The sequence below is a fragment of the Narcine bancroftii genome, chromosome 4 (genome assembly GCF_036971445.1).
Source record: "Narcine bancroftii isolate sNarBan1 chromosome 4, sNarBan1.hap1, whole genome shotgun sequence".
NCBI lineage: Eukaryota > Metazoa > Chordata > Chondrichthyes > Torpediniformes > Narcinidae > Narcine > Narcine bancroftii.
This window is the reverse complement of record NC_091472.1, coordinates 208,804,169-208,830,610: the sequence shown is the minus strand read 5'-3', so window position 1 is coordinate 208,830,610 and position 26,442 is coordinate 208,804,169. Positions and strand designations below refer to the sequence as shown.

At 45.4% G+C, this 26,442-nt stretch overlaps 1 long non-coding RNA gene across 2 annotated transcripts; it reads left to right on the top strand.

The window, feature by feature from the left end:
- Positions 1-2,447: 2,447 nt before the first annotated feature.
- Positions 2,448-24,868, top strand: LOC138761565 (uncharacterized). Of its 2 annotated transcripts, XR_011356371.1 has the most exons (4): positions 2,448-2,540; positions 8,257-8,353; positions 20,396-20,584; positions 24,784-24,868. It is a non-coding gene; the product is annotated as an uncharacterized lncRNA (long non-coding RNA). The 2 variants fall into 2 exon arrangements; XR_011356370.1 differs by lacking the exon at positions 24,784-24,868 and having other exon boundaries at positions 20,396-20,658.
- The last annotated feature ends 1,574 nt before the right edge of the window (positions 24,869-26,442 follow it).

Genomic DNA, 26,442 nt, shown 5'->3' with positions numbered 1-26,442 from the left:
GTTGCAGTTTCGTAGAGCTCAGTAGCGAATCTTCACTATGGGTCAATCTGAGGGGTGCCACTTCAGCACTTCTCCCTTGCTCGAATGCTTTTGCCCCTTGTTGCAGAGCCACATTGAAGGTCAAACCCAGAGTCTCCAGTAGACGCTGTCTAACGTATCCTGATTCCAGACTGCTTATGAACGTGTCTAACATAAGGGACTCATGGTGGGCTTCAGCTGTGATGGCAGCACAGGCACAGTCCCTGAATAGCCCCTTCAGGGTGAGCGCGAAAACATCTATGCACTCACCTGCTTGTTGCTTCCGAATGTGAAGCTGGTGTCTTGCGAACAGAGTGTTCCGAGACATATCATAACAGGCTCTAAGAAGATTCACTGTGTTCTGGTAGCCAGCTACTTCTGACCACGGAGTAGGGGACGTCTCTGATGAGAGCCACGAGATGGTCCATTTTCTCGGTGTCTTGCATGACATTGTTCTTTCACATGTATGCTTCAAAACACTGGAGCCAGTGGTGGAACGTCTTTCTTGCTCAGGTGGCATCCTGATCTATCTCTTGAGTCTTCCAGGTTTCAGGGAAGTATCCATAATGGTCTTCTGTTAATAAAATTTATATGCCATAAGCAAGGACCAGACTTGTATCATACTACAGGCTTTTATTAACAGAAGAAGCCACCTCTACTGACCAGTGGGATAAGTTGCACCATCTGTTATACCAGTAGGATGAGCCAATCTACAGTCATACCCAATAGCAAGCAGTCAGCATAATATATTACATCACTACAGTCCTGAAACTATGGGTCTCATGATCGCCGTCCCGAAACTATGGGTCTCAGGATCGTCATCCTGAAACTATGGGTCTCGTGATTGCCATCCTGAATCTATGGATCTTGGGACCAGTGTCCTGAAACTATAGGTCTAGGGATCTCTGTCCTGAAACTATGGGTCTTGGGATCATCCTATTGGACTCGAACTAATTTGTGGTAGCTGATGCCAGCAAAATGGCCAGCCTGGAGTGTGTGTCGGCGACAACGTTCTCTTTGCCCGAGAGGTGCCGGATGAAGGTAGTGAATTCTGACATGTAAGGTAAGAGCAGCTGCTGGCGAGTAGACCATGGGTTAGAGGATTTCGAGAATGCAAATGTCAGTGGCTTGTGGTCCCTGTCGATCATGTCCATGAGGCACTGAAAGGTGTGGGTTGTGTTTCTCAGAACGAACAACATGCAAAGAAACTCAAAAAGGCTGAAAGGGGTGACAATAGCTGTCTTTTGGACATCGTCTGGGTATATAGGGTTCTGGTGGTATCCCCAGATCAGGTTGACTTTAGAGGAGAAATGTGCACTGTGGAGGTGTGCTACAAAGTGCTGGATGAGAGGGATTGGGTAGCAGTCGGCCGTCATCACATCATTGAGGCGGCTGTATTCTCTGCAGGGTCTCCAGCTGCCATTGGTCTTGGGCACCAAATGGAGGAAAGATGCCCATGGACTGTCTGAACGGTGGATGATACTGAGTTCCTCCAAGCACTTAAACTCTTCCTTGGCGAGGTTGAGCTTGACAGAGCCCAGGTGTCAGGCTCGACAATGTACTGGCGTGACTGTGGTTTTTATGTGGTGCTGGATTCCGTGCTTCAGCATGGCAACAGTGAACTGGGGACGCATGATGAAGGGATAGTCAGCAAGGAGGTGGCAATATTGGCCATGGGAAGTCTCCACAGAGGCAAGCTGAGTGGATGGGTCATTGGACGTGCCAAAGGGTACTGTCTGGGAGGTCTCTGAGAGGGCCAGTCATTTGCCCTGTCAGTTTGCCAGTAGGAAGTGTGCATGTAGGAAATCTGTGCCTAGAAGAGGCTTGTCCATGGATGCCAGTGTGAATGACCAATTGCAAGTGGTCTCACCAAAACCTACAGGGACACACCTCTTGCCAAAGATTTTAATGGCAGTTTTGCGCACTGCACCCTTTAAGGCTGTCTGATGCCTGCCCCTTGCATCCAGAACTCATGTCACGCTGATGTAAGCGCGTATGCACTCTTCTCGTCTGCACCAGAAAAAAAGGGTCCGTGATGCTATCTTTGCATGTCACAAGCAGGGCCGGTTCAATCATGCGTGGTGCCACAATCTTATTTAATTTTTAATAGTCATGTCGTAAGATGGTTAAAACTCCGAATTTCATGACTTGTCCATGACAAGAAATCCTGATGCTGAAAAGCACAGACTTCGTGGGGAGCCCAATGTTTGATGGAGGAGGGCACGGCCACGGTGATGTCACGGACACAGCAGGGAGACGGTGAAGTCATAGATGGGACAGGGACAAGGAGTCGTCATGGACGGGGCATGGACAAGGGGTCGTCATGGATGCAGCAGGGACAAGGTGACATCATTGTTGTGGCAGGGACATGGCCCCTCTACACTCACCTCTTTGTTGCATCATGTTTACTGTCTAAGGTGTCTGACTGAGGACAGGATCTCACACAGAGAAATGGCCAGGGGCTCAGGACATGGGTTTGCAGGGAACCAGACCCCTCTACTCTACCCTCTTTGCTGTGTGAAGTGAGTGGGTGAGGACAGGATCTCACTAAGAATGGAGACAAGGATCACTGCTGGGAGTGGTCCACAGGTCACCAAATCATAGCATTACATTGCCACAGGTCAAAGCATTTTAAAGGACCTTCAGGCAGCTACGTGCTGCTACGTCTGGAGATAACATCTCACAGAAGGTGCTTTAGAAGACCAGAATGAGGCCAAAATCTTCCGATCCCAGCCATTTTTATTCAATATCCACCAAGGTATAGGTCAGACAAGGTCCATCTGTACCAACCAGCCAAGCAAGTACAAAGGGGAAGTCACCCTGGAGATCCAAGGAAGTTTAAATGAAAATTCTGGTGATCAGGTGCAGTGGGCCAACCAGGATTATACAAGCACATAGAGAGCTGGAGGGGCAGGGGCACAGCCTAACTAGTAAGAGGTCCCAGGTGAATACAGGTGGGAGGGGAGAAAAGAAAGGACAGGGGACATGGCAGAGGATTTCCCTCTGACTGGAGAAGGCAGGTGATGGGGCTCTGCAGGATAGGAATGAGGGAAGGAGTTAAGAGGATTGGGAATTAAATATCTTAGGATATCAGGTAATAAAGAAGGACATGCAGAAAGTTAAGGGAGGTTGAACAGCACGCTTAGTTATGGATGAGATCAGGGCCATAGTGAGAGATGATGTAAGATCTGAGGAGCAAAATGTTGAGTCCGTTTGGGTAGAGATTAGGAACAGTGAAGGGCACTGAAAGAAATGACAGAAGCTACAGTCGAGGTTTTGGTGATAATATTCCAAAAATCTTGAATCTGGGAAGGTCCCAGTGGATTGGAAGATGGCAAATGTAACACCACTGTTCAAAAAAGGATGTAGGCAAAAGGCAGGGAATTCTAGGCCAGTTCGTTCAACATCTGTAGTTGGAGAAAATGCTGAAGAAATCTCGAGGCACTTGGAGGGAAATGGATCCATCAGGCAGAAGCAGCATGGACTCAGCAAAGGCAGGTCCTGTTTAACAAATTCACTGGAGTTCTTTGAGGATCTAATCAGTGCAGTGGATACAGGGGAGCAGATGGACATTGTTTACCTGGGTTTTTGGAAGGTGTTCGATAAGGTGCTGCATAAAAGCCTTGTACAGAAGATAATGATGCACAGAGTTGGGTGGGGAGGAATGTATCAGTGTGGATTGAGGATTGGTTAACCAATAGAAAGCAGAGAGTTGGGGTGCATGGGTGTTTCTCTAGTTGGCAATCAGTGGTGAGCGAGGTGCGGTCTGTGCTGGGTCCACAATTGTTCACATGAACCATCTGGAAGAGGCGACGGTGTAGTGTATCTAAGTTTGCTGATGACACTAAATTGAGTGGAGAAGCAAATCAAGGAGAGGAACAGAACGTCTGCAGAGAGAATAAAATGAGGGGGCAAGGATCCAGCAGACGTTATCTCCAGCAGACAACGTTTCCAAATATGAGGTTCTCCTCTTTGGAAGGAAGAACGGAAGATCAGAATATTAATTACTGGTAAATGGTAAGCGATTGCAACATACTGATGTGTAGAAGGGCTTAGGAGAACTTCTGCATGAATCGAAAAAGGCTGATTTGCAGGTGCAGCAGGATATCGCAAAAGCAAATGGGATGTTGGCCTTCATTGCTGGAGGGATTGAATTTACGAACAGGGAGGTTCTGTTGCAACTGTACAGGGTCCTGGTGAGACTGTATCTGGAGCACTGAGTACATTTCTGGTCTCCTTCCTTGAGGAAGGATATCTTGGCTTTGAGGTAGTGCAGAGGAGTTTCACCACATTGATTCCAGGGGTGAAGGGGTTGGCCAATGAGGAGAGAGAGTGAATCGTTTGCTTGTACTTGCTGGAATTTAGAAGAATGAGAGGGGATCTCACAGAAACATAAAATTATGTAAGGCAAAGATAAGAATGAGATCCGCAAGTTGTTTCCATTGCTGGGGGAGACCAGAACTAGGGTCATTGCCTCAAGATTCAGGGTAGTTGATTAAGGACAGAGATGAGGAGGAACTGCTTTTCCCAGATGGTGGAGAACCTGTCGAATTCGCTGCCCATTGAAGCAATGGAGGTGACCTCAGTAAATATGTTTCGGACAAGGTTGGATAGATTTCTGCATAGTAAGGGAATTGAGGGATGTGGGGAAAAGACAGGTGGGTGGAGATGAGCCTATTATTAGGTCAACAATTATCACATTGGTTGGTACAGCAGGCTCGATGGGCTGGATGGCCTACTTCTGCTCCTATTTCTTGTGTTAACAGAAATCAGAAATCAATGTTCATGCGGTTGGTTGGAAACTGCGGAGATGGAAAACAAGGTGTTGCCCCTCCAGTTTGCAAGTGGCATTGACGATTGGGGTCCAGATTGTTGTTCCAATGGGGAATTTCTTTGCAGGTCCAGCTCTCTGTGTGTTTGTATAATCCCCATCGGCCCACTGCATCTGTACTTCGGGGTTTTCATCTAAACTGCATTAGATTCTTGGGTCACTTCCCCTTGGTACTTGCTGGGCTGGTTGGTATGGATCGACCCTGTCTGATCTGTACCTTGGGACATTGAATAAAAATGGCTGGGACCTGAAGATTTTGGCCTCATTCATGTCTTCCAAAGCACCTTCTGAGTGATGTTATCTCCAGACGCAGCAGCACGTAGCTGCCTGAAGGTCCCTTAAAATGCTTCGACCTGTGGCAATGTAATGCTATAATTTGGTGACCTGTGGATCACTCCCACCAGTGATTTTTGTCCCCTTATTATTCCTACTCTCTGCCCAGTTCAATCCAACATTCTGCTCCTCAGAAGCTACATCATCTCTCATTGTCATCCTGAACTCATCCTGAATCAACAGTGCTACCCTACCTTCCTTATCTTCCTGCTTCACCTTCCAAATTCCATGATACCCTTGGGTATCATCTCCAACCTGCAACCACATTTGTGTAATAGCCACTAAATCGCACCCGTTTGGATGGATTTGTGCCAAAGTTTATTCACCGTGTTTGCAATGCTCTGAGCATTCAGATAAAGTGCCCTCACACTTGACAACTTTAAAATCAAGTTTGAATGTGTTTAGTCTGTTCGACCAAATTGGTCCCCTAGCAGATCAGAGAGGTCAAAATGGGGAAGATCTTGAATGGTTTTTTTTTCCATCAACATTTACTCAAAAAACTGACATGGTGTATAAGAAAGGAAGGGAAACCAGCAGCAGTGGCATGGAACACTGATTAAAGAGGAGGAGGGGCTTGCTGTCTTACAGCAAATAAAGGAGATAAATCCCCCCGGGCCTGACATGATATTCCCTCAGACCTTGGGGGAGCCGAGTGTAGAAATTGTAGGAGGCCTGGCCGATGTTTTTAAAACGTACTTATCCATGGGTGTGGTGCCAGAGGATTGGAGGGTCACTCATGTTGTTCCATTGTTTTAAAAAAACTCCAAAAGTAAACCACTAAATTACATGCCAGTGGGCCTGATGTCAGTATTAGGTAAATTATTGCTGGGTATTCTGAGAGAGGTATTTGGAGAGCCAAGGGCTGATTCAGAATAGTCAGCATGGTTTTTGCATGATAGCTCATGTTCAACAAACTTTTTTTGAGGAGGTTACCAAGAAAGTATCTTCTTCAGCATTATGCTGAAACAACCATGAAAGACCTCAACAATGAAGATGCTGTTTACATCCGGTACTGCACGGATGGCAGTCTCTTCAATCTGAGGTGCCTGCAAGTTCATACCAAGACACAAGAGAAACTTGTCCGTGAACTACTCTTTGCAGATGATGCCGCTTTAGTTGCCCATTCAGAGTCAGCTCTCCAGCGCATGACGTCCTGTTTTGCGGAAACTGCCAAAATGTTTGGCCTGGAAGTCAGCCTGAAGAAAACAGAGGTCCTCCATCAGCCAGCTCCCCACCATGACTACCAGCCCCCCCACATCTCCATTGGGCACACAAAACTCAAAACGCTCAACCAGTTTACCTATCTCGGCTGCACCATTTCATCAGATGCAAGGATCGACAAAGAGATAGACAACAGACTCGCCAAGGCAAATAGCGCCTTTGGAAGACTATACAAAAGAGTCTGGAAAAACAACCACCTGAAATAATACACAAAGATCAGCGTGTACAGAGCCGTTGTCATACCCACACTCCTGTTCGGCTCCGAATCATGGGCCTCTACCGGCATCACCTACGGCTCCTAGAACGCTTCCATCAGAGCTGTCTCTGCTCCATCCTCAACATTCATTGGAATGACTTCATCACCAACATCGAAGTACTCGAGCTGGCAGAGTCCGCAAGCATCGAATCCATGCTGCTGAAGACCCAACTGCGCTGGGTGGGTCTCATCTCCAGAATGGAGGACCATCGACTTCCCAAGATTGTGTTATATGGCGAGCTCTCCACTGGCCACCGTGACAGAGGTTCACCAAAGAAGAGGTACAAGAACTGCTTAAAGAAATCTCGGTGCCTGCCACATTGACCACCGCCAGTGGGCTGATATCGGCTCCAACCGTGCATCTTGGCGCCTCAGAGTTTGGCGGGCAGCAACCTCCTTTGAAGATGTCCGCAGAGCCCACCTCACTGACAAAAGACAAAGGAGGAAAAACCCAACACCCAACCCCAACCAACCAATTTTCCCTTGCAACCGCTACAACCGTGCCTGCCTGTCCCGCATCGGACTTGTCAGTCACCAACGAGCCTGCAGCAGACGTGAACATACCCCTCCATAAATCTTCGTCCGCGAAGCCAAGTCAAAGAAAGAAAGAGATGAAGGAAAGGCTGTGGATGTTGTCTACATGGACTTTAGTAAGGCCTTTGACAAGGTCCCACACGGGAGGCCAGTTCAGAAGGTTCAGACACTAGGTATCCATGGAGAGGTTGTAATCTGGGTTAGAAATTGGCTGAATGGGAGAAGACAGAGATGGTTGCTTCTCAGACTGGAGGCCTGTGACGAGTGGTATGCCTCAGGGATCTGTGCTGGGACCATTGTTTGTTGTCTATATCAATGATCTGGATGATAATGTGGTAAATTAGATCAGCAAGTTTGCTGATGACACTAAGAATGGGGCATTGTGGGCATCAAGAAAGGTTTTCAAAGCTTGAAGAGGGAACTGGACTAACTGGAAAAATGGGCCAGAAGCAGCAGGTGGAATTTAATGCAGAAAAGTGTGAGGTGCTGCATTTTAGAAGGAACAACCAACGTAGGACATACACGGTAAATGATAGGGGAGTGTGGAGGAACAAAGGGATCTGGAAATTCAGATACATAATTCCCTGAAAGTGGTGTCACAGCTAAACAGGGTTGTGAAGAAAGCTTTTGGCATCTTGACCTTGTGCTCTGCTCCCATTTTTCTTTTCATTTTGTGTGCCACTTTAAGAAAAGATATAACAAAAACCTGAAGGTGTTGGAAAGTGACCGTGAACTCGTTGCAGGCTTCAAAGATAGCAGGTTCCTAAATTTGGTACATTTGCAGAGTGAAGGGAAGAAGCCCTGGAGAAACCAGGTGCAGAGACCATGTGACCATCTTATTGAAAAGGCAGTTTGCTCTGGAGGCCATTTTAAGAAGGCAGTACAAGAGAGAAGAGCTCTTTGACCTCCTTGTGGGAATGAGAAACCCACTTGGCCTCATTATGTGGTTATAGACAAACTGTCAGATTTCCTCCTGCACTTATAGAGACCATTCAGATTCCACGAGACTAGATTAAAAACCTTGCATTCCATCATGTCTAAATACTGGAAATGTCTATTACAGAACAATGTATATTGAGCAGGAAAAAGCCACACCTGAAGGGACGTTTAGAGAACATGGAGAAAACCAGACAATGATGCAACCTCTCTGACTTCCTCCTGTAAGTATAGAGAAATGAGAAGATCACATTGTGACCAAAAAGAGTAAAGGTTACTTTTGTTCAACTGACCCACATAAAGGGTTCTACTTGCAGAAGAAATACTGCACTTGGATGCTGTGAGTCTCTTTGTTGTAGTGGGTTTTTGGCGCTCCAATGCAGTCACAGCACATATAAATCTCTGTTAACTCTTTATTAGGTAGCAACTACCTGGAAGAGCCCTCGACTGCTGTCACACCTGAAGCAGTCTCATAGGGTCTCTGTCTTGCAAGGGGATGCCCTGGATATTTATATACTCAAGCAAGCCAGTAAGAAAAAAGGATTGCATCAGCCATGTACACACGTTATCTGAAAATATAGCATACTCAAAGTAAAGTATTACAGGTTGGACAAGCAGCACCCTTCCCTCCCCCTACCCCCCACCCTGTCCCTAACAAGCCTGCAGTCTCATAGATTATACATCAAGTTGAAAAACATGCTGTTCAAACAAAGGGACAGTTTACAATATTCAGATTCAGCCAAAACACCAGGACCCCTTATCTATTTTTGCATTCCTGCACACTCTGCTTGACTCCGCCCTGAGGCACCCCAAGGTTATGACACTGAAACGATACTACTTTTAACCTTTCACCTCTTCCCTAGACACTGAATTCCAAGAAGCTTCTAAAGGTTTTATTGTTCTGTCTTTTACACGTTATTATTTCATTCCTTTTATCATTCATTCTCGTCATCCTTCTGTTCTTCACATACGCATAGAACACCTTGGGGTTCTCCTTAATCCTACATGTCCAAGGCCTTCTCTGCCCCCTTCCAGATCTCCCAACACCTTTTTAGCTACCATATACTTCTCATGAGCCCTTCCTGCTTCCTATATCTAATGTCTGCTTTCTTCTTCCTCTTGACTTTTTACCTGATCTGTTTCGTCAGCCACGGTTCCCTTTCCCAACCATCCTTTCCTTGACCCAGTCAGACAAACCTATCCTGAACCCTGCACAAGTGGCCCCTAAACTCCCTCCCTAATTTACTCTCACTAGTTCCTGCCTCATCCCTTCATATTGAGCCCTTCCCCAGTTCAGCACTTTTGCAGTTTGACTGTTTTTTATCATTTTCCATTGTTGTGTTGAAGCCAAGGGAGTTGTGGTTCCAAATAAAGCAGCTGTGCTTGAAAACGGTGTCTCATCCCCTTGTATCTCCATGTAGATACAAAGAGAAGGCCATTCAGTCCAGCTGAGACCACACTGGGAGCATCCTGGTATCTCCCCTCCTGTCTGTGTTTCTGCTCCATACCAGCCCCCAACCACCTTCCCAGCTGGAATATTCTTCAATTTCTTTCTCCTCTCAGTGTTCACTGAGCTGCCACTTCTAGACAGCTGCACTGAGTGAGAAACAGGAGCAGGAGTCTGCCATCCGGCCCCTCGAGCCTGCTCTGCCAGTCAATAAGATCATGGGAGATCTGGCCGTGGACTCAGCTCCACTTACCCACCCGTTCCCCACAATGCTTAATTCCCGAATCCGTTTAAAAAATCTAGCCATCTATGTATTTAATACTTTCAACAAGGCAATCTCCACTGCTGAATTGGGTGAGAATTCCACAGATTCACCCTCTGTGAGAAGCCAATTTCCGGTTCCACCTAGATGGCGAGACACCAGCAGGTGTATCAGCAGGTCATTGAGCATCGGAGGATGTAAAGGGAAACCAAGGTTTTGGGCCTCAGATGGTCCTTTACTTCCTGTGAATGCTGTGGGAACTGCTGAGTTTCTCCAGGAAGTTTGTGTTTTGCACTCAACCGCGGATCTGCAGATGTTCTTGTTTAACTCCAGGCAGATGGTGTCAATATAGATCTCCAATTTTCGGTAACAGTCACATCCCCCACCCCCTCCACCCTACCCCCCGTCGCTCTCTCTTCTTCCAGCTCCCTCCCCTATTCCTTTCCCATATCAGGGGGCATCTTTTCCAGCCTCTGACCCCTTCCTCATCACCTCTCAGTTCCTCCTTCCCCCTGTACCCATTTGCTGATCTGTGCCCCTCCCCCACCCTCACTTTATTTGCATGTTTGCCTGATTTTTGGCAGAATTAAGAATGTAAACTGCCGATCACTTTCCATGGCCACGACGGGACCTGCTGGGTTCTTCCAGTACTTCTATACATTGTCCTCATTATCCCTGCCTTAAATCTACTCCCCGCTGTCTTGAGGCTCTGTCCCCAGTTCTGGTGCCAGTTGCCAATGGAAACAACCTCCCTGCTTCTATCTTATCTATACTTTTCATAGAGAAGTTTTTCCAAAACAACACCTTCGACCACAAGACCATCAGGCAGTGGTCAGCATGGAACGTCCTGCAGATACTGAGAGATGAGGACTCAATGGATCCGGTGGGATATTTCTCTGAGCCGACTGTCCAGGTCATCTGGTGAAATGTCTCATCACCAGGGCTCAAAAACAAGGACTAGGATTTGGCCTGGCTGGTGGTGAGATGAGCCCACCCAGTGAAATCCTTCTTGTATAACTGGGACATCACTCTCCGTGCACGTTGTCCTTGGGACAGCTGCGGTGGAGGGGGGATGGTCACCCATCTCTTTGCTGAAGGGACATTCACAAAGAATGTGTGGAGAAGGATGCAAGGATCCTTGTCATGGTTCATCCCTAGCAGCAGCATGATGGAGGACTCTCTGATCTATAGACTGTTCCCAGGGACACTCTGAGTCCAACATCCAGAACTGTTGGAGGACCATCTACATGATGAGGGTGCCCTTTGATTGTCCTGAAACCTGTTGGTCTTTCAGCACATGGAGATGTCAGTGAGGGGAAAATTGCTGACTGGCTCATTCCAGGCTGTAGGTATATGTATTAAGAGACACACTGATGTTTGGTGCAGCCAATGCAAGGGAGCTGTGGGGAAGTCTTGAGTTTGTGCATGAGGGGCTGAGACTGAGGGAAGCCCCTGAAACCAACAGAGGTGGTGGGGGGGGGGGGGCGGTGGAGTAATGACAAAGTGCCCAGTGGTGGTAAAAATTCTTTATCATCTAGGTGCAAAAACTTCCAAATATCCAAAAGCCCCAAGTCGAACAAAAAAGAATTAATAAAAGTAGCCGATTTATTTGAGAGTGTCTGATTGGAGGCTGATTTATCAAAGGATTGAGACAGCAATTAAACTCTCTTCCCACCGCCCCCCCACCCCCACCACCCCACAATAAGCAACATATTCAAATTCGGCAGTAATGAAAACACACATTAAAAAACACTGGGTCGTCAAAGTTAGAAGCATAAATGTTCACCAGTGCAACCTTCTTTTATAAGGGGAACCAGTTATAATTAGAAATCTAGCATTGGAGTCTGCAACAGCATCAAAAATTATAAATGGAGTAAAAGAATCAATAAAAACTGAAATTAATTTTATCTTGGGATGAGGAATGAAATTGTTGGCCCTTTCAAAAATTTTTTTAAAAATGCTGACTATCCTCCCCTCGAACATACATCTCCTGAGCAAAAATAATGTTAGTCTGAAGCCTTTTAAACACATTAAAAATCTTTTTGCACTTAATTGGATTATTTAGACCATTCAGATTCCACGAGACTAGATTAAAAACCTTGCATTCCATCATGTCTGAATACTGGAAAAGTCTATTACAGAACAATGTATATTGAGCAGGAGAAAGCCACACCTGAAGGGACGTTTAGAGACCATGGAGAAAACCAGACAATGATGCACCTCCCCCTCCCCCCAACCCAAAAACTATCTTTCAGTAGGATAGCAAGCTAACTAGCATCCCCCTGGCTAAGCTCCAAAATTTAAAAAAAACATCAGTTCCCAATTTAAAGTCATCAAAACAAGCAGGAATTATCCAACATCAAATTACAAATCAGGATGTTCTATCTGAAAACCACAGGGTCAGTCAAAACCAGTTAACGTACAATGTCCAATTTAACCTAAAAAGTAACAAAAATTGGATAACAATAGGATATCTTGCTTACCCTCAGGAGAAGAACACCAACTTTAAAAAAGTTTTAAAAACAGCGAACTCCCATCTGATCCTCTGGTACCACACCTGTGGCGAAGGACATTTTAAATATTTCTGCCAGAACCCCTGCAATTTCTACACTTATCACCTTCAAGGTCCCAGGTAATAGCTTGTCTGGCAATTTATCCTCCCTTAATTGCTTTAAGACAGCAAGCACTTGAATACTGATGAAAAATTACTATTTAAGATCTCCCCCATCTCAAAACCGACCGACCACTCTGATCTTCAAAGGGACCAATTTTGTTCCTTACTATCCATTTGCTGTTAATACACCTGTAGAAACCCTGAGGATTCTCCTTTTCATTGTCTGCCAAAGCAACCTCGTGTCTTCTTTTCCCTTCCAGATTTCTTTCCTGAGGTTTTTCTTGTATTTTTATACTCCTCAAGTATCTCATTTGCTTTGCATTGCCTGTACCTGCTGTACCCTGCTCTGAACCAGATCCCCAGTGTCCCTCAAAAACCAAGGTTCCCTCTGACTGCTAACCTTGCCTTAATCCTGACAGGAATGAGGAATATACAAACTCTGTACTCTCCAAATGTCACCTTTGAAGGTCCTCCACATACCTCGCAAATCCTTAACTGAAAACAATTTATCCTCATCCATGCATTTTAGATCCTTCCTTGTTTAGGATGGCACAGTTGGTGTAGCGGATAGCTCAACGATTTTTTGGCGCCAGCCATCAGGACTGTGGTTTGAATCCCACGCTGTCTGTTAGGTGTTTGTACGTTCTCCCCATGTCTCCTACTCTCACATCCTTATGTTTGCTGCAGCCATCCGTTATCTCTCTATATATTTTCTTCTCCAAATTTCACTGACTATTATGTGGTCCGTGATACAACCATAAGTGTGATGATCCACCCATTTAGCCTCAGTAGACAAGCCCTCTGGTCTGTCCTGCCTGATCACTGTGATATTTTCCCTGACGAGCAAAGCCACTCCCCCCCCACTTTCCTCCCCCTATTCTGTCACATCACAAACAACAGAGGATTGAGCTACTGGTCCTGCCCGTCCTGCAACCAATTTTCAATAATGGCCAGAATGTAATAATTCCACAAGCCAATCCATGCTCTAAGCTCATCTGCCTTCCTACAATATTCCTTGCATTGAAATAGGTGAACCTGAGAACATTTCCACCACATACAAAAATGGTGCATGCAATTTTAACATTGTCTTTTCCCTCCTCCTCTCCTCTATCTGCTCTGGCACTCTGGTTCCCATCCGTGAACTCGATCTGAGATATCTCAGACCCTGCCTGGCAGCAGGGAGGCAACAAACCATCCGAGAAACTCTATCTCTTCCACAAAATCTCTTATCTGTCCCCCTACCTATGGTAGGGACAGTCCATCACTACAGCTCACTTCTTCTCCTCCCCTCCCTTCTTAGCCACAGGGCCAGACTCTGTGTCAGAGACCTGATCATCATGACTTGTACCTGATAGGTTCCCTCTCCCTCCACCCATCAGTACCCAAAATGGTATTCTTGTTACTGAGGGACACAGCCACAGGGCTGCCCTGCTCTGCCTTCCCTCTTCCTCTCCCTCTCCTGTCACCCATCTACCCTCCTCCTGCCTCTAGGTGTGATAGTGTCCCTGTAATTCCTGTCTGTCACACCCTCTGCCTCCCAAATGATCTAGAGTTCATCCAACTCCAGGTCCAATTCCTTAACTTGGTTTGACAGGAGCTGCAGCTGGATGCACTTCTTGCAGATGAAGTTGTCTGGGATACTGCTGGCTTCCCTGATATCCCACATTCTGTAAGAGGAGCTTTCCCCTGCCTGGGCTGCCATTCCCACTGTTTATGACAAGAAGAAAATATATATCTAAAACCTGCCCTGACCTGTGTCTACCTGTTGAATACTCTTTGTTCCTTGAATAGAGGGGCCCTTTCTTACTTCAACTCCTATGATCCCTCACCTCTCACCAGTTTTCGCTGAAGCCTGTTGAGCCAAACCTTTACCCCTCTGACTTAGTCAAGTCCAACAATGACTGCTCCGTGACACAGTCCCTCACTTTTATAGGGATACTCAGCTTCTTCTCCAATCAGCTTCTTCCTCCAATCAGCTTCTTGCCGCTGCCTTGCCCCTTTTTAAGTTGTAACTGCTGCCGATCCTCGGGTCACCTGACCCCTCTTTCTCCAATCAACTTCTTCCTCCTATCAGCTTCTTCCTCCAATCAAGGCAAATGGATGCCAGGATTTATTTTAAGAGGGATGGGATATAATCCCTCAAAAGAATATAATCCAGCCCCAATATTCTGTACAAGCGCCAGCGATTGGGAATGAGGTTTGTAAGGCATTTGCACATTCTCCCTGTGTCTGGGTGGGTTTTGCTCTGAATGCTCCGGTTTCCTTCCGCCCTTTGAAATGTGCCGGGGGTTGTAGGTTAATTGAGCAGCACAGGCTCATGGGCTGAAAGAGCCTGTCACTGTGCTGCACGTCTAAAGCAGGGATGTGATGAGGCTTTATGAAGTATTGGTGAGAGCTCTGCTTTGGGCTCCATATCAAAGGAAGGGTGTGTTCCATTGGAGAGGGGCCACAGGAGGTTTCCAAGGATGATCCCTGGAGTAACGGATTTTCAGAAAAGGAGAATTTGAAGGCTCTGGGATTGTAGTCGCTGGGGTTTAGAAGAATGAGGGCGGGGATTTCATTGAAACCAATGGAATACTGAAAGGCCTGCATATAGTGGATGTGTAGAGGATGTTTCCTATGGTGGGGGAATCTGCAACCAGAGGGCACAGCCTCGGAATACAAAACATCCCTTTAGAACAGAGAGGAGGGATTTCTTTACACAGACGGTGGTGAATTTGTGGAATTCATTGTTGTGAGCAACTGTGGAGGCCAATTCATTGGGGATATTTAAGGCGGCGGTAGGAAGAGAATCAAGGGTTGAGGGAGAAGGAAGGAGAATGGAGTTGAAAAGTATAGTAAATCAGCATGATGGAATGGCAGGGCGAGTTTGATGAGCCGAATGGCCTAACCCACTTTTGATCTTGTGGTATTACAGTCAGCAACAGACATCAGGTCCATGAACTTCGCAGCATTGGGAGAGGTTTCCTCACCTGAATTTTAAAACGGCCCATGTGACAGGAAACCCCAGCTCCTATCGCCTGGCCATCACTCTCCCCACCTGCATTTTGAAGGCAGCGGTTTGCTCACCACCCATGATGTGCCCGATCAATGGAGGCTTCTCTGACCATAATGCCTTGTGCTTGGCAAATGGCTCTGCAGCAGTTCTGACCATGTGCCTTCCAGGGGAGTTGGTAATGCATCCTGGGTAAGGTGCTTGTCGGGACCAGGCAATTCAGCACTGGGTACCAAGTGCCAGGAGCAGAGCGCAGCACTGGCCCCAGAACAGTGGGACCCCGTGGTTCCAGGACTTGCAATGCCCAGATAGAAGAAGCGTCACGATTGGCACAGCAGTTAGTGCAATGTCTTTACCGCGCAAGTGATCGGGACCAAGGTTCGAATCCTGTGCATTCTGTAAGGAATTTATACGTTCTCCCCGTGTCTGCGTGGGTTTGTGTTGGGGGCTCCGGTTTCCTTCCATCATTCAAAAAAATGTACTGGGTTTCACCCTGTCCTCTCAGCTGCTTACTCACCAGTGCGTCTACTCTGGGGAGAGGCTGTTCGCCCACCCCCAGAGTGGAAAGGGTTTTGCCCGATCTTTCAAACTGCTGACATCAGTTGGTCCACTCCAGGGAGAAGCCATTTGTCTGGCCCGAATGTGGGAAGGGTTTCACCTGCTGACCCACCAGCGAGAACAGATTGGGGAAAGGCCTTTCATCTTCTCTGAGTGCAGGAAAGAGTTTACCCAATCGAAAAGCCTGGTAAGACTCCAGTGGGTCCACACATAAAGTTTGCAGAGTGTAGAATATTTAAATATCACTCACTCAAAACACCATGAGGGACTGGAGTCTTGTGGTTATCGGGGCAATAAATCAAAACAGGTCTTAGTGTTGTTGTCAATTTGCAATCTGTTATCATGTTCAAGTTTATTGTCACGTGTACAATGGTGTAGTGAGGAAGTTTGTTTTGGAGCAGTCTGGCTGGACATTCCATCCATAGTCCAGTAAATAAGTCACAGTGTAGGAGTGTAGTTACAAGGATAGATCAGTTGGTACAAGGTAAAAGCAGCAAGTATGAGGATCATTCAGGAATCTGATAACAGGGGGAAGGAACCGTCCTTGAATCTGGTGGAGGGTGATCCACACTGGTGAATCTTCTCCATGAGGAGGAGGGGAAAGGGAGTGTGTCTGGGGAGGGGGGAGTCTTTTAATATGTTGGCTGCTTTCCCAATGGATTCTCTCCCTCAATGTTAGACTCCAATTATATATTTTTAAACATTAACAATACAGCGCAGTTGAAGGTTCTCTGGCCCATGAACCCCGTGCTGCTCAATTAACCTACCAATCATGGGGGGATTGTGCAGACTCCTTACAGACAGGACTGGATTTGAACCTAGGTCATTGGTAATATAATAACTTTTCACTAACCGAGTAACCCAATTAAAGGAATTGAATCTCATGTCCTGGATCTTTTCCCAAATAAAACAGCTGTTTGAAAACTGTGTCTCATCCCCTTGTATCTCTGTAATACACTCTATGTAGATAGAAAGACAAGGCCATTCAGTCCAGCTGGGACTACACTGGGAGCATCCTGGTATCTCCCCTCCTGTCTGTGTTACTGCTCCATACCAGCCCCCAACCACCTCACCCTGCTGGAATACTCTTCAGTTTCTTTCTCCTCTCTGAGCTGCACTGTTCACCTCAAGGTGAGGAACAGGAGCAGGAGTCGGCCATCTGGCCCCTCGAGCCTGCTCTGCCAGTCTATGAGATCATGGCTGATCTGGCCGTGGACTTACCTACCTGTTCCCTACAACCCAGGGTCAATATTGTCTAGAAGCACAGATTAACATCGTATTTAACACCAACCCACAGCACCTTCTCTGTGTACCTCATGGTCCAAGCCCCAGATATTGCTCCATGGCAGGTTGCCACCTTGGACCTCACTGGAAGTGTCATGGGTCAGGTGTGCACTACTCTGAAGCTGACCTGTAGAACTGTGATAGGTCAATATTTGCAGGGAGTTGTGATCCCATTGGTCATGGAACCGGGTGTGTGTAAAACAGACCCTGTTTGTTGTGTGTGAATGGAGTCCATCCAAAATCCAAAGTGAATGTCTGTATCGTTGCTTACATGAATTAGTGATCAAGTACTGTTTAACATTCTCCCCTGTTTGTTTCCCGTGCATTAACTAAAGTTACATGTGATTGTAACACTTCTGTCCAGTCTCGTCTCTCTGTGAACCCACCGAACCTGATACTCTCCCCAACATGACAACTGGTGCTGTGAGCAGGGTTCAAAGAGTTTCCGTTGGACCTGGACACACGTGGAGACATAACCATGTGGGAGTGGGAGATCGTACTAACAACTTGGGAGATTATATTAGCCAGTGTGTGTGTGGGCGTCCTGTCAGGTGCATGGGAGATTGTGTACTTGCTCACCAACAGGGGCAGCAGGAGGCGACCCAACAGAGAGGGAAGGGACCCCAGGGTCGAATTGTAAAATCCCTGCGTGGAGACGATGATCATCAGGGGTTCGGCCATTTGACGCCGTGGGCAGTAAGCCATGCCAAGCCAGCCGATTAGGTCGACAGGTTGGATCCCCACTGAGAGAAGATAGGACACCATGTGGTCTCCCACCTGTGCTTACTGGGATTGTGGGGGAGCCCTATGGTCACTGATATCCCTAATCAGGCACCAGTGGGGGATCATGTCCGAGTTAAGGAATCAGGGCTCAAAGATCGGGGGATAGAATCCCTGCAATGTGACTGTTGTGAACTGCAAGAGGAAGTACAGATTGCCCAAGGGCAAGAGACCAATGTAGAAATTAAAATCATGGAGGCAGATTCTGAGTTGATTGAAACACAGCAGCTGAAAGCAGCTCGCTGGTCTGGCTCACAGCTTGACCCAGGGAACGTCCGACCCATGGAAAGGAAAGGGGATCGACATTTGGTTGGGGGATGGGCATGTGTGGATGGATGGTGATGACCCTGAGGAAACTGTCCCATGACACACGTCCTCCTCCCTGGGTGCCCAAGTCTTTACAAGCCCGATCAGTGGTCATATGGTCCCAGGCCTGCCACGAGGGCACCTGCCAACCCTCCAAAAGGGGAAGGTAACTGAAAATGGGGGGACCTCTGGTGGGCACATAGTTGCTCACTGTGAGATAATGGAATCCCGGGACTACTCTGCTCAGGGACTAACTGGGTGAGGGGACTTAGCCAAGCCACTGCTTCAGTTGGGAGATGAGTGGGCTCTCAATTCCCTTCTCATTGGGAAGTGAATGCCCTGGGCAGTCTGCATGAACAACAGACAATTGGTAATGCCTTGTGGGCGCTGCTAGATGGGGTAGATGATAGCACCACGCATGGGAATGGGTGGTGAATATGGTCCGGGCCAAGTTCCCTGCCCTCCTTGAATGGGACTGACATAGCCGGTCACATTGGCACACTGTTAGCAGTGGGATATGGGGAGTTAGGGAGCGGGCACTCTTCATGAGTATCTATGGGGGTGGCCATGAGCACCATCTCCCAGGGACAACAAAAGTGGCCAGTGCCTTGGTGGGCTAGTTAGTCACCTCTGCACACCCTGACCCCAGAGGGGTGGTCTTCCTCTTCATGGAACTGGCAGCTGGGATGTTATTCCGGGAAACCATTACCCTCCTGGAGAGATCGGAATAGTTGGAGCAGAAAGCTCCCACTTGCGTTTTCAGGGTGGAGGGGACGTTTGGCCACGTCACCCTGCCTGTGTCTCACAGAGACATGTTGGTTCTCTGGAGAGAGCATTGCAGGGGAAAGTCCCATGGGGGTGGAGTTTCCCATGTGCTCTCCACTCCGACCTGGTCCAGCCTCCCCTCTGGTGCTCCCCACCAGAGGTGACTCCTGACTCATCTATATTTTGAGCTCTACCCCCCCCCCCCCCAACTACAGGAGAATAGCTGTTCCTCTTCTCGATGTGAGGGTCTACAAAATGCTCATTCCAACAGATGCAGCAACTTTGCAGCAACCAGCAAGACAGTTTGTCACTTATTATGCCAAGACCTCTCCCCAAGGCAGGCGAGAGCTGTTGCCATGAAACCTAACCCTCAACATTGGCCATTCGATCCTATCCTTTGTTTTATAGCCTTTGTAATGAAGCTTTTTTTTTGTACCTGAGCTGTGGAATCTACTCTGCATAATGTCTCTCAACACACACAGGAAATTGCAGTTCCGGCTTATAATTACAATGCTACAGATCCCACACTGGCAGGAAATGTTTATATTTTGTTCCCACTGGGCAAGGACAGCATCCCCACCAGCCTCCCACTAACAGGAACAAATATCTCATGGGGTGGGGGCTTCAGAAGCTTTAATTTAAAATCACATTTTGGCCAACATTCAGTCTGACTCCTCCTGGCTCCCATTACAGGGATCTGACACAGGATCTTGTGGCACTTGTTCACAGAGAACATGAGAAGGATGGTGTTGGATGACAGCCCAGAAGGGACTGCTCCGGGAATACCCTAGTGTATGCCTCTGAGCTGACCCCTGCCTCACCAAGGGATAGCACAGTGATGGCCATTCGGGAGTTGTGCTTATGGAGTGCCCAGGCGTAAGGCCAAGGTGCAGGATGTGCAAGCCAAGAGAGGCTTCTGGCACCTGATGGATGACCTTGCACTCCCTGCTCACAGATGTTGGTGATAAAGGTGCTCACATTTGCCAGACAAGCCGGAGAAACCAGACACATGAGTCAGTGACCAAATTTCTTTATCTACCCTCCCTTCTGAAGCAGCTCCCACAGACCCCTGCTTCATCAGGAACACAGCAACCCTGTTTGGTCAGGGGTGTGGGAGGTGGTGAGGCGTTGTCATTGAATTTGATTATGTGCCTTGTCCAACATTTGGAAGGCACTTGTGTATATATTGATCCTTTTGATTAGTATTGTTTACTTTTAACACGTCTTTTGTTCTTTTCTTTTCCTGTTTTTATAGTCATAACATGTATGCAGAGCCATTGATCGTCATCAAAGTGATTACAGAGTAATGTGACGTCCGAGGGGTGGAATGTTGTGTGTGGTGGAAACGTAGCCTACCTGCCAGTCTGGAATGTGTATGTTGCGGGTGGTCACGTGTCCTCCCCGTCTGAAAAGTATTCAGAAGTCACATCACCTGTCAATCAAGGTTGGACTTTGCCCACCCATTAGTGCACACTTGCCATTGGCTAATTTAAACCATCAAGGTCATTATTAGCTAAAAGTACAGATTAACATTGAATATAACACCAATGCTCAGCACATTCTTTTCTTCGGCCTCATCGTCCAAGCCCCAGACATTGCTCCACACCAGGTCACGACTGTGGACCTCGCTGGAAGTGTTGTGGGAAAAATGTGCACTACACTGATGCTGATCGATAGTATTGCAATAGATCAATACTTGCAGGGAGCTGCACCCTCATTGGTCAGGAAACCGGGTGTGTGTAAGAGCCACTGTTTGTAGAGTGGAAGCGGGTCGAGTGTAGGTTCACCATTGTCAGAATCCAACTGAAGTCCAAGGTGAATGTCTGTATCATCGCTGAAGTGAATTAGTGATCGAGTACCAATTGACCTCCTCCTGTTTGTCTCTCATGTATTACATGTGATTGTAACATTTATGTCCAGACTCAACTCTGTGAACCCAGCAAACCCGATACTCTCCCCAACACGACACCCCATCACTTCTCTGCTTCTCCCTCTCTGCCCTCCCACCATGTCCCACTGTTGTCCTGTGCTCCTCCCCCGGCCCCCTCTCAGCACCTTTTCATTCCAGCTTCTGCTGGCTTTTTGCTCAGACCTTGACAAAGGGCTCAGGCCCAACACTTTGGGAGATCCCTTTGCTTCCTTTAGATGCTGTGTGACCTGCTGTGTTAGAACAATACAGCTCAGTACAAGCCCTTTAGCCCTCAATGTTGTGCCAACCCACATATTCCTTCCAAAAAAATGAACTTAACCCTCCCTACCCCATAACCCTCTATTTCCTTTCATCCATGTGTCTAAAAGTCTCTTCAATACCCCCAATGTTGCAGCCTTCACCATCATCCCCAGCAAGACATTCCAGGCACCCACAACTCTCTGGAAAATACTGATGTCTCCCCTAAACTTCTCTCCCTTAAATCTGTACATATGTCCTCTGGTGTTTGTTGATCCTTCCCTCTATCAAGTCTCCTTTCATCCTTCTATGTTCCAAAGAGAAAAATCCCAGCTCTGCTAACCTTGCCTCATAAGACTTGTTTCCCATCCAGCTAACACCCTGGTAAATCTCCTCTTCCCCTTCTCCATACCTTCCACATCCTTCCTACAATGAGGTTACCTGAACTGAACACCATATTCTTACCAGAGATTTGTAGAGTTGCAAATCTCCTCCTGAATTCAGTCCCCATTGGCCCTCTTATCTACCCTATCAACCTGTCCAGCGACCTTGAGGGGTGTATGGATTTGAACCCCAAGGTCCCTCTATTCATCCACATTCTTAAGCAACCGACCATTAACCCTGTACTCAGCCTTCTGTTTGTCCTTCCAAAATGCACCTCTCACTTATCCAGATTGAACTTCACCTACCACTTTTCAGCCCAACTCTCCATCCTGTCTGTATCCTCTTGTAACCTTTGACAACCTGCTCCATCCACAACTCCTCCAACCTTCGTGTCACTAATAAACTTACTGACCCAACCTTTGTCTCTTCATCCAGGTCATTTATAAACATCACAAAGAGCCGGGGTCCCAGAATAGATCCCTGCAACCCCTCCACTAGTCACCATCCTCCAGGCAGATACTTTCCTTCCACTACTACTCTCTGCTTACTTTTTTAAATTATTTTATTTATGATTTTCCAAACTTAAACTCAAACAGTTATCAACATTAGCAGTGTCAATGTTAACATTATCAGCATTGACTACAATTTACAGTTATCAGTTCTATGCCAGGTTTTGTGCAGAGTTCAAGCTCTTTCTATCCCCTCTCCATCCCCTCTACATGTAACACTTAACTAACTTAAGTTACACAAGACATTGAAGACAGTCACAACAAAGGTGTGAAACATATATCAGGGGTTTAGGGGTTTGTCACGACATGGTGGCCAGAACTCAGGCTGTTTTCTTCTCTCGACTTTTCCTGGTTGGGATGGGGTGGACTGACCCCCCACCAATTAAGGGATAGATGGGGAAGGTGGGGCAGCGAGGCACGATGGTCCACTCTATATTTGTAGTCCTATGGAGTTTATGTATGGTTGCCAAATTTTTGTTAAGTGTCATACTTTTTTCTTAAGTAGTAAGTGATTTTCTCCAGGGGAACACAGCTTTGGATTTCTGGGTTCCAGCAAGTAAAACTCAGGCAGGAGTCGGATTTCCAGGGAACTGTTATGCACTTCTTGGCCACTGCCAAAGTGATAATTATGAATTGGATTTTGAATCTGGACAGATTCATTGTAAGTCTTCTGTCAGTTATGTTTCCCAACAGGAACAACTCTAGGTCCTGCAGGAATTCTTTACCTAGGACTTGACCAAGTTCCACCCAAAAGTGCCTCACCTTGGTACATGTCCAGGTTGCTTGCACAAAGGTTCCTGTCTCAATGCCACATCTAAAGCATTGGTCTGATCATTCTGGTTTAGATCAGTTCATTTTTTTCTGGCATCCGGTACAGCTGGTGGAGAAAATTGTATTGCACCAGCCTGTGTTGCACATTAATGATTGCAGTCATGCAGGTCCAACACAATGTTCATCAATCATTATTCAGCAATCATCAATCATTATTCCCAAGGCCAACTCCCACCTCTGGCTTGATTTACGAAGGCCTGGTTTTGATCCTTGCACTATGTCACTGCACTCTGGTAGGGCCATGGTTGGACCTAACATCCTGCAGAAAGTAGCAGTGGAACATCTTATTAGATAAATCATACTTGTGTGAGTTGTTCAAGTGACATTAGCTGCCCCTGCTCATAACAGTCCTCTATGTACCTAACACCATTATGATACCAGGTGTCCAGTATCTTGTTGTTAACCGTCAATGGTATGAATCTATTTGGGGTCAGGTGTGTTTTGGGGGATAGCCCAACTTTGATTCCTAGATATTGATTAATTTTATTCCAAATGAGGATAATTTGTTTTAGTTTTCTCAGATAACAATTTCACATTTATAAATGAAGTCCTCTGCTACCTTCTCGCCTACCTTATGCAGGTCATTTTGTACCCAATAATATTTCTTGAAGTCTGGCATTCATAATCCACCCAGACTGTAATCCCAGTTCAATTTCTCCATACAGACCCTGGCTATCTTTCCTTTCCATAGAAATGTTCTTATTTGTGAGAGCAAATTTTGGAAGAATCCCTGGGGCAATGCCACAGGCAGTGTCTGTAAGAGGTACCAAAGTCTCAGCAACACATTCATTTTAACACATTTGACCCTGCCCACTAACATTATGGGCAGGGACATCCACCTATTTAAGTTTTCTTCAATTCTCCCAAGCAAGAGGGTATAATTTAGTTGATATAAATTATTCAAGTTATTGTCTATTCTGACTCACAGATATTTTATCCCATTTTGTGGCCACTTTAACTGTTTTCTTGATATTGACTGTAATTCCCCCTTAGTGAGTGACATGGTTCTGCTCTTGTCCCAGTTAACCTTGTAGCCAGAGATCTCCCCATAATCCTCCAGAGTAGAATACAGTTTGGACAACAAATTTGCTGGGTCTGTCAGATGTATCAGCACATCATCGACAAATAAATTGGTTTTATGTTCTTCCTGACCTGCTCTAAAACCCTTGATGTCTGGATCCTGACGAATGGCTTTGGCTAGTGGCTCCATGGCTAGTATGAAAAGTATGAAGCAGGCATGCTTGTCTGCTTGATCTTATCAGTGGAAAAGCTGGAGAAATGTGTTCGTTGGTCATGGTACAGAGCCCTTGTCTAATTTATAAAAGTTGGCCCTAACCCCAAATTTTCCACCACTTTAAATAGAAAATCACACTCCAATCTGTCAAATGCCTTTTCCACATCCAGGGCAATAGCCAAGACTCTCATATTTGGTTTGTGCCAGATGCATTATACTCAACAGTCTGCCATCGTTATCCACTGCTTGTCTTTTTTGCACAATGCCCACTTGATCTTTATTTATTAGTTTCGGCAAATGTTTTGCCAATGTATTTGCCAGGGCTTTGGCAAGTATCTCATAATCATTGTTTAGCAATGAAATGGATCCATAAGAAGACGGCATTATTGGATCTTTGTCTTTTTTAAGTATTGTCATAATGATTGCTGTCGATAAAGATTTTATCTAAACTTAAAAGGCATAATACAAGAGAACCATTGAAACACTGTTGGAGGTTTACAGTCTTTCTATTTGAATAGGATGGTTCTTCTAGCCAACAATGTAGAGAAGATTTGAATAGGATGGTTCTTCTAGCCATCAATGTAGAGAAGGCCAACCCATTACGCAGGTACTGAAAAACTCCCCATGTCTGGGTCAATAACCCCGAAAAGAGCTGTTTCTGGCCTGGGTCATGGCTCCACCTGAAATACAGTTGAAAAGAAATTAAAACTATCTTTCCAATCGATTTCTAAGGATCGACTAGACCAAAATTTGTGTCTCAATGTTGCAATATCAGATTTGCTCCTGTCATAAGTAGGGTTAATATTAAAAAAGATACAAGCCAGCTTATCTTTGGACATGTGAACATGATGCATCACTTTGAAATGGGTAAATGAATGTTGGGCACATATTGAAGATGTCTTCACTGGTTAAAGAATCTTATCCTTTAGATTCACCGATAAGGGTCTTGTTTTTTCAATTTTTCAATTCCCAAACCTTTTTAATGTTGTCATGAAGTGTTGGACATAATTTCTTTTTTTTTAAACTTTATTTATTCATTCAAAAAGCAGATAATATATGACATATGCAGCAATTAAACATAAACATGAATTTTTTTTATATAAGAAAAAAAAGAAAAGAATACACCCCCCCTTCAGCCAACTCTCCTAAGGAGAGCCATGAAAAAAGAAAGAATATTAAAGAAAAAGTTAAATATACATATTAAAATCTAGTCAATATAAATTGAAATGTAAATATTCAGAGTATAACAGCCACTTATTAATAAAAAATTATAATTATCATGATTTTTTCCATTATTAAACAATATTTCATCTCATTATGCCATCTATTAATATCAATCATATTTGTATCTTTCCACCTACTAGCAATACATATTTTTGCTGCGGATAAAGCTAAATATACAAAATCAAGCTGGAACTTATCTAATCCCAAACCTTTCAGAGGTTGCAAACTACCCAATAAAAATACTGTTGGATCTAAAACTATTTTAATCTTATAAAAATTATTGAATTTTCTTCCAAAAAGATTGTATATGTATACATAACCAAACAGCATGAAAAAAAGTTACAACCGTATCACCACATCTAAAACACAAATCTGATGCATTAAAACCATATTTTTTTTAATTTTTCAGGTGTCAAATATAATTGTTGTAAAAAATTGTAATTAATCATTGCATAATGTGCATTTATCAATCTAGTTACACCATCATAACAGATATCTAACCAATCATCTTGAGAAAAAATAAAACCAATATCCACTTGCCATTTAATTTTAGATCTATCCCAACCCTTTTTATCCATACCATCCTGTAATATTTGATATATAGATGAAATATAACCCTTCATAAGAAAAGTCTCAAATTTAGTCATTTTAGGTAAAATCATATCTCTACCAAACATACATTTTACCAAAGATTGAATTTGATAATAAAGAAATAATGAGTTCTTATCAATACCAAAATCTTCCCTCATCTGATTAAAAGATAAAAACTTACCCTCTTTAAAACAATCTCCCAAATTTTTCACACCTTTAAATCTCCAATGCAATAAACTTTGATTTTGTATTGAAAAAGAAATGTTGATTATTATATAACAGAGTCAAAGCCAACAATTTATTCCTAGAGCCTATCATTTTATTTTTCTTTATCCATAAGTTCATTCAATGTTTTATTATAG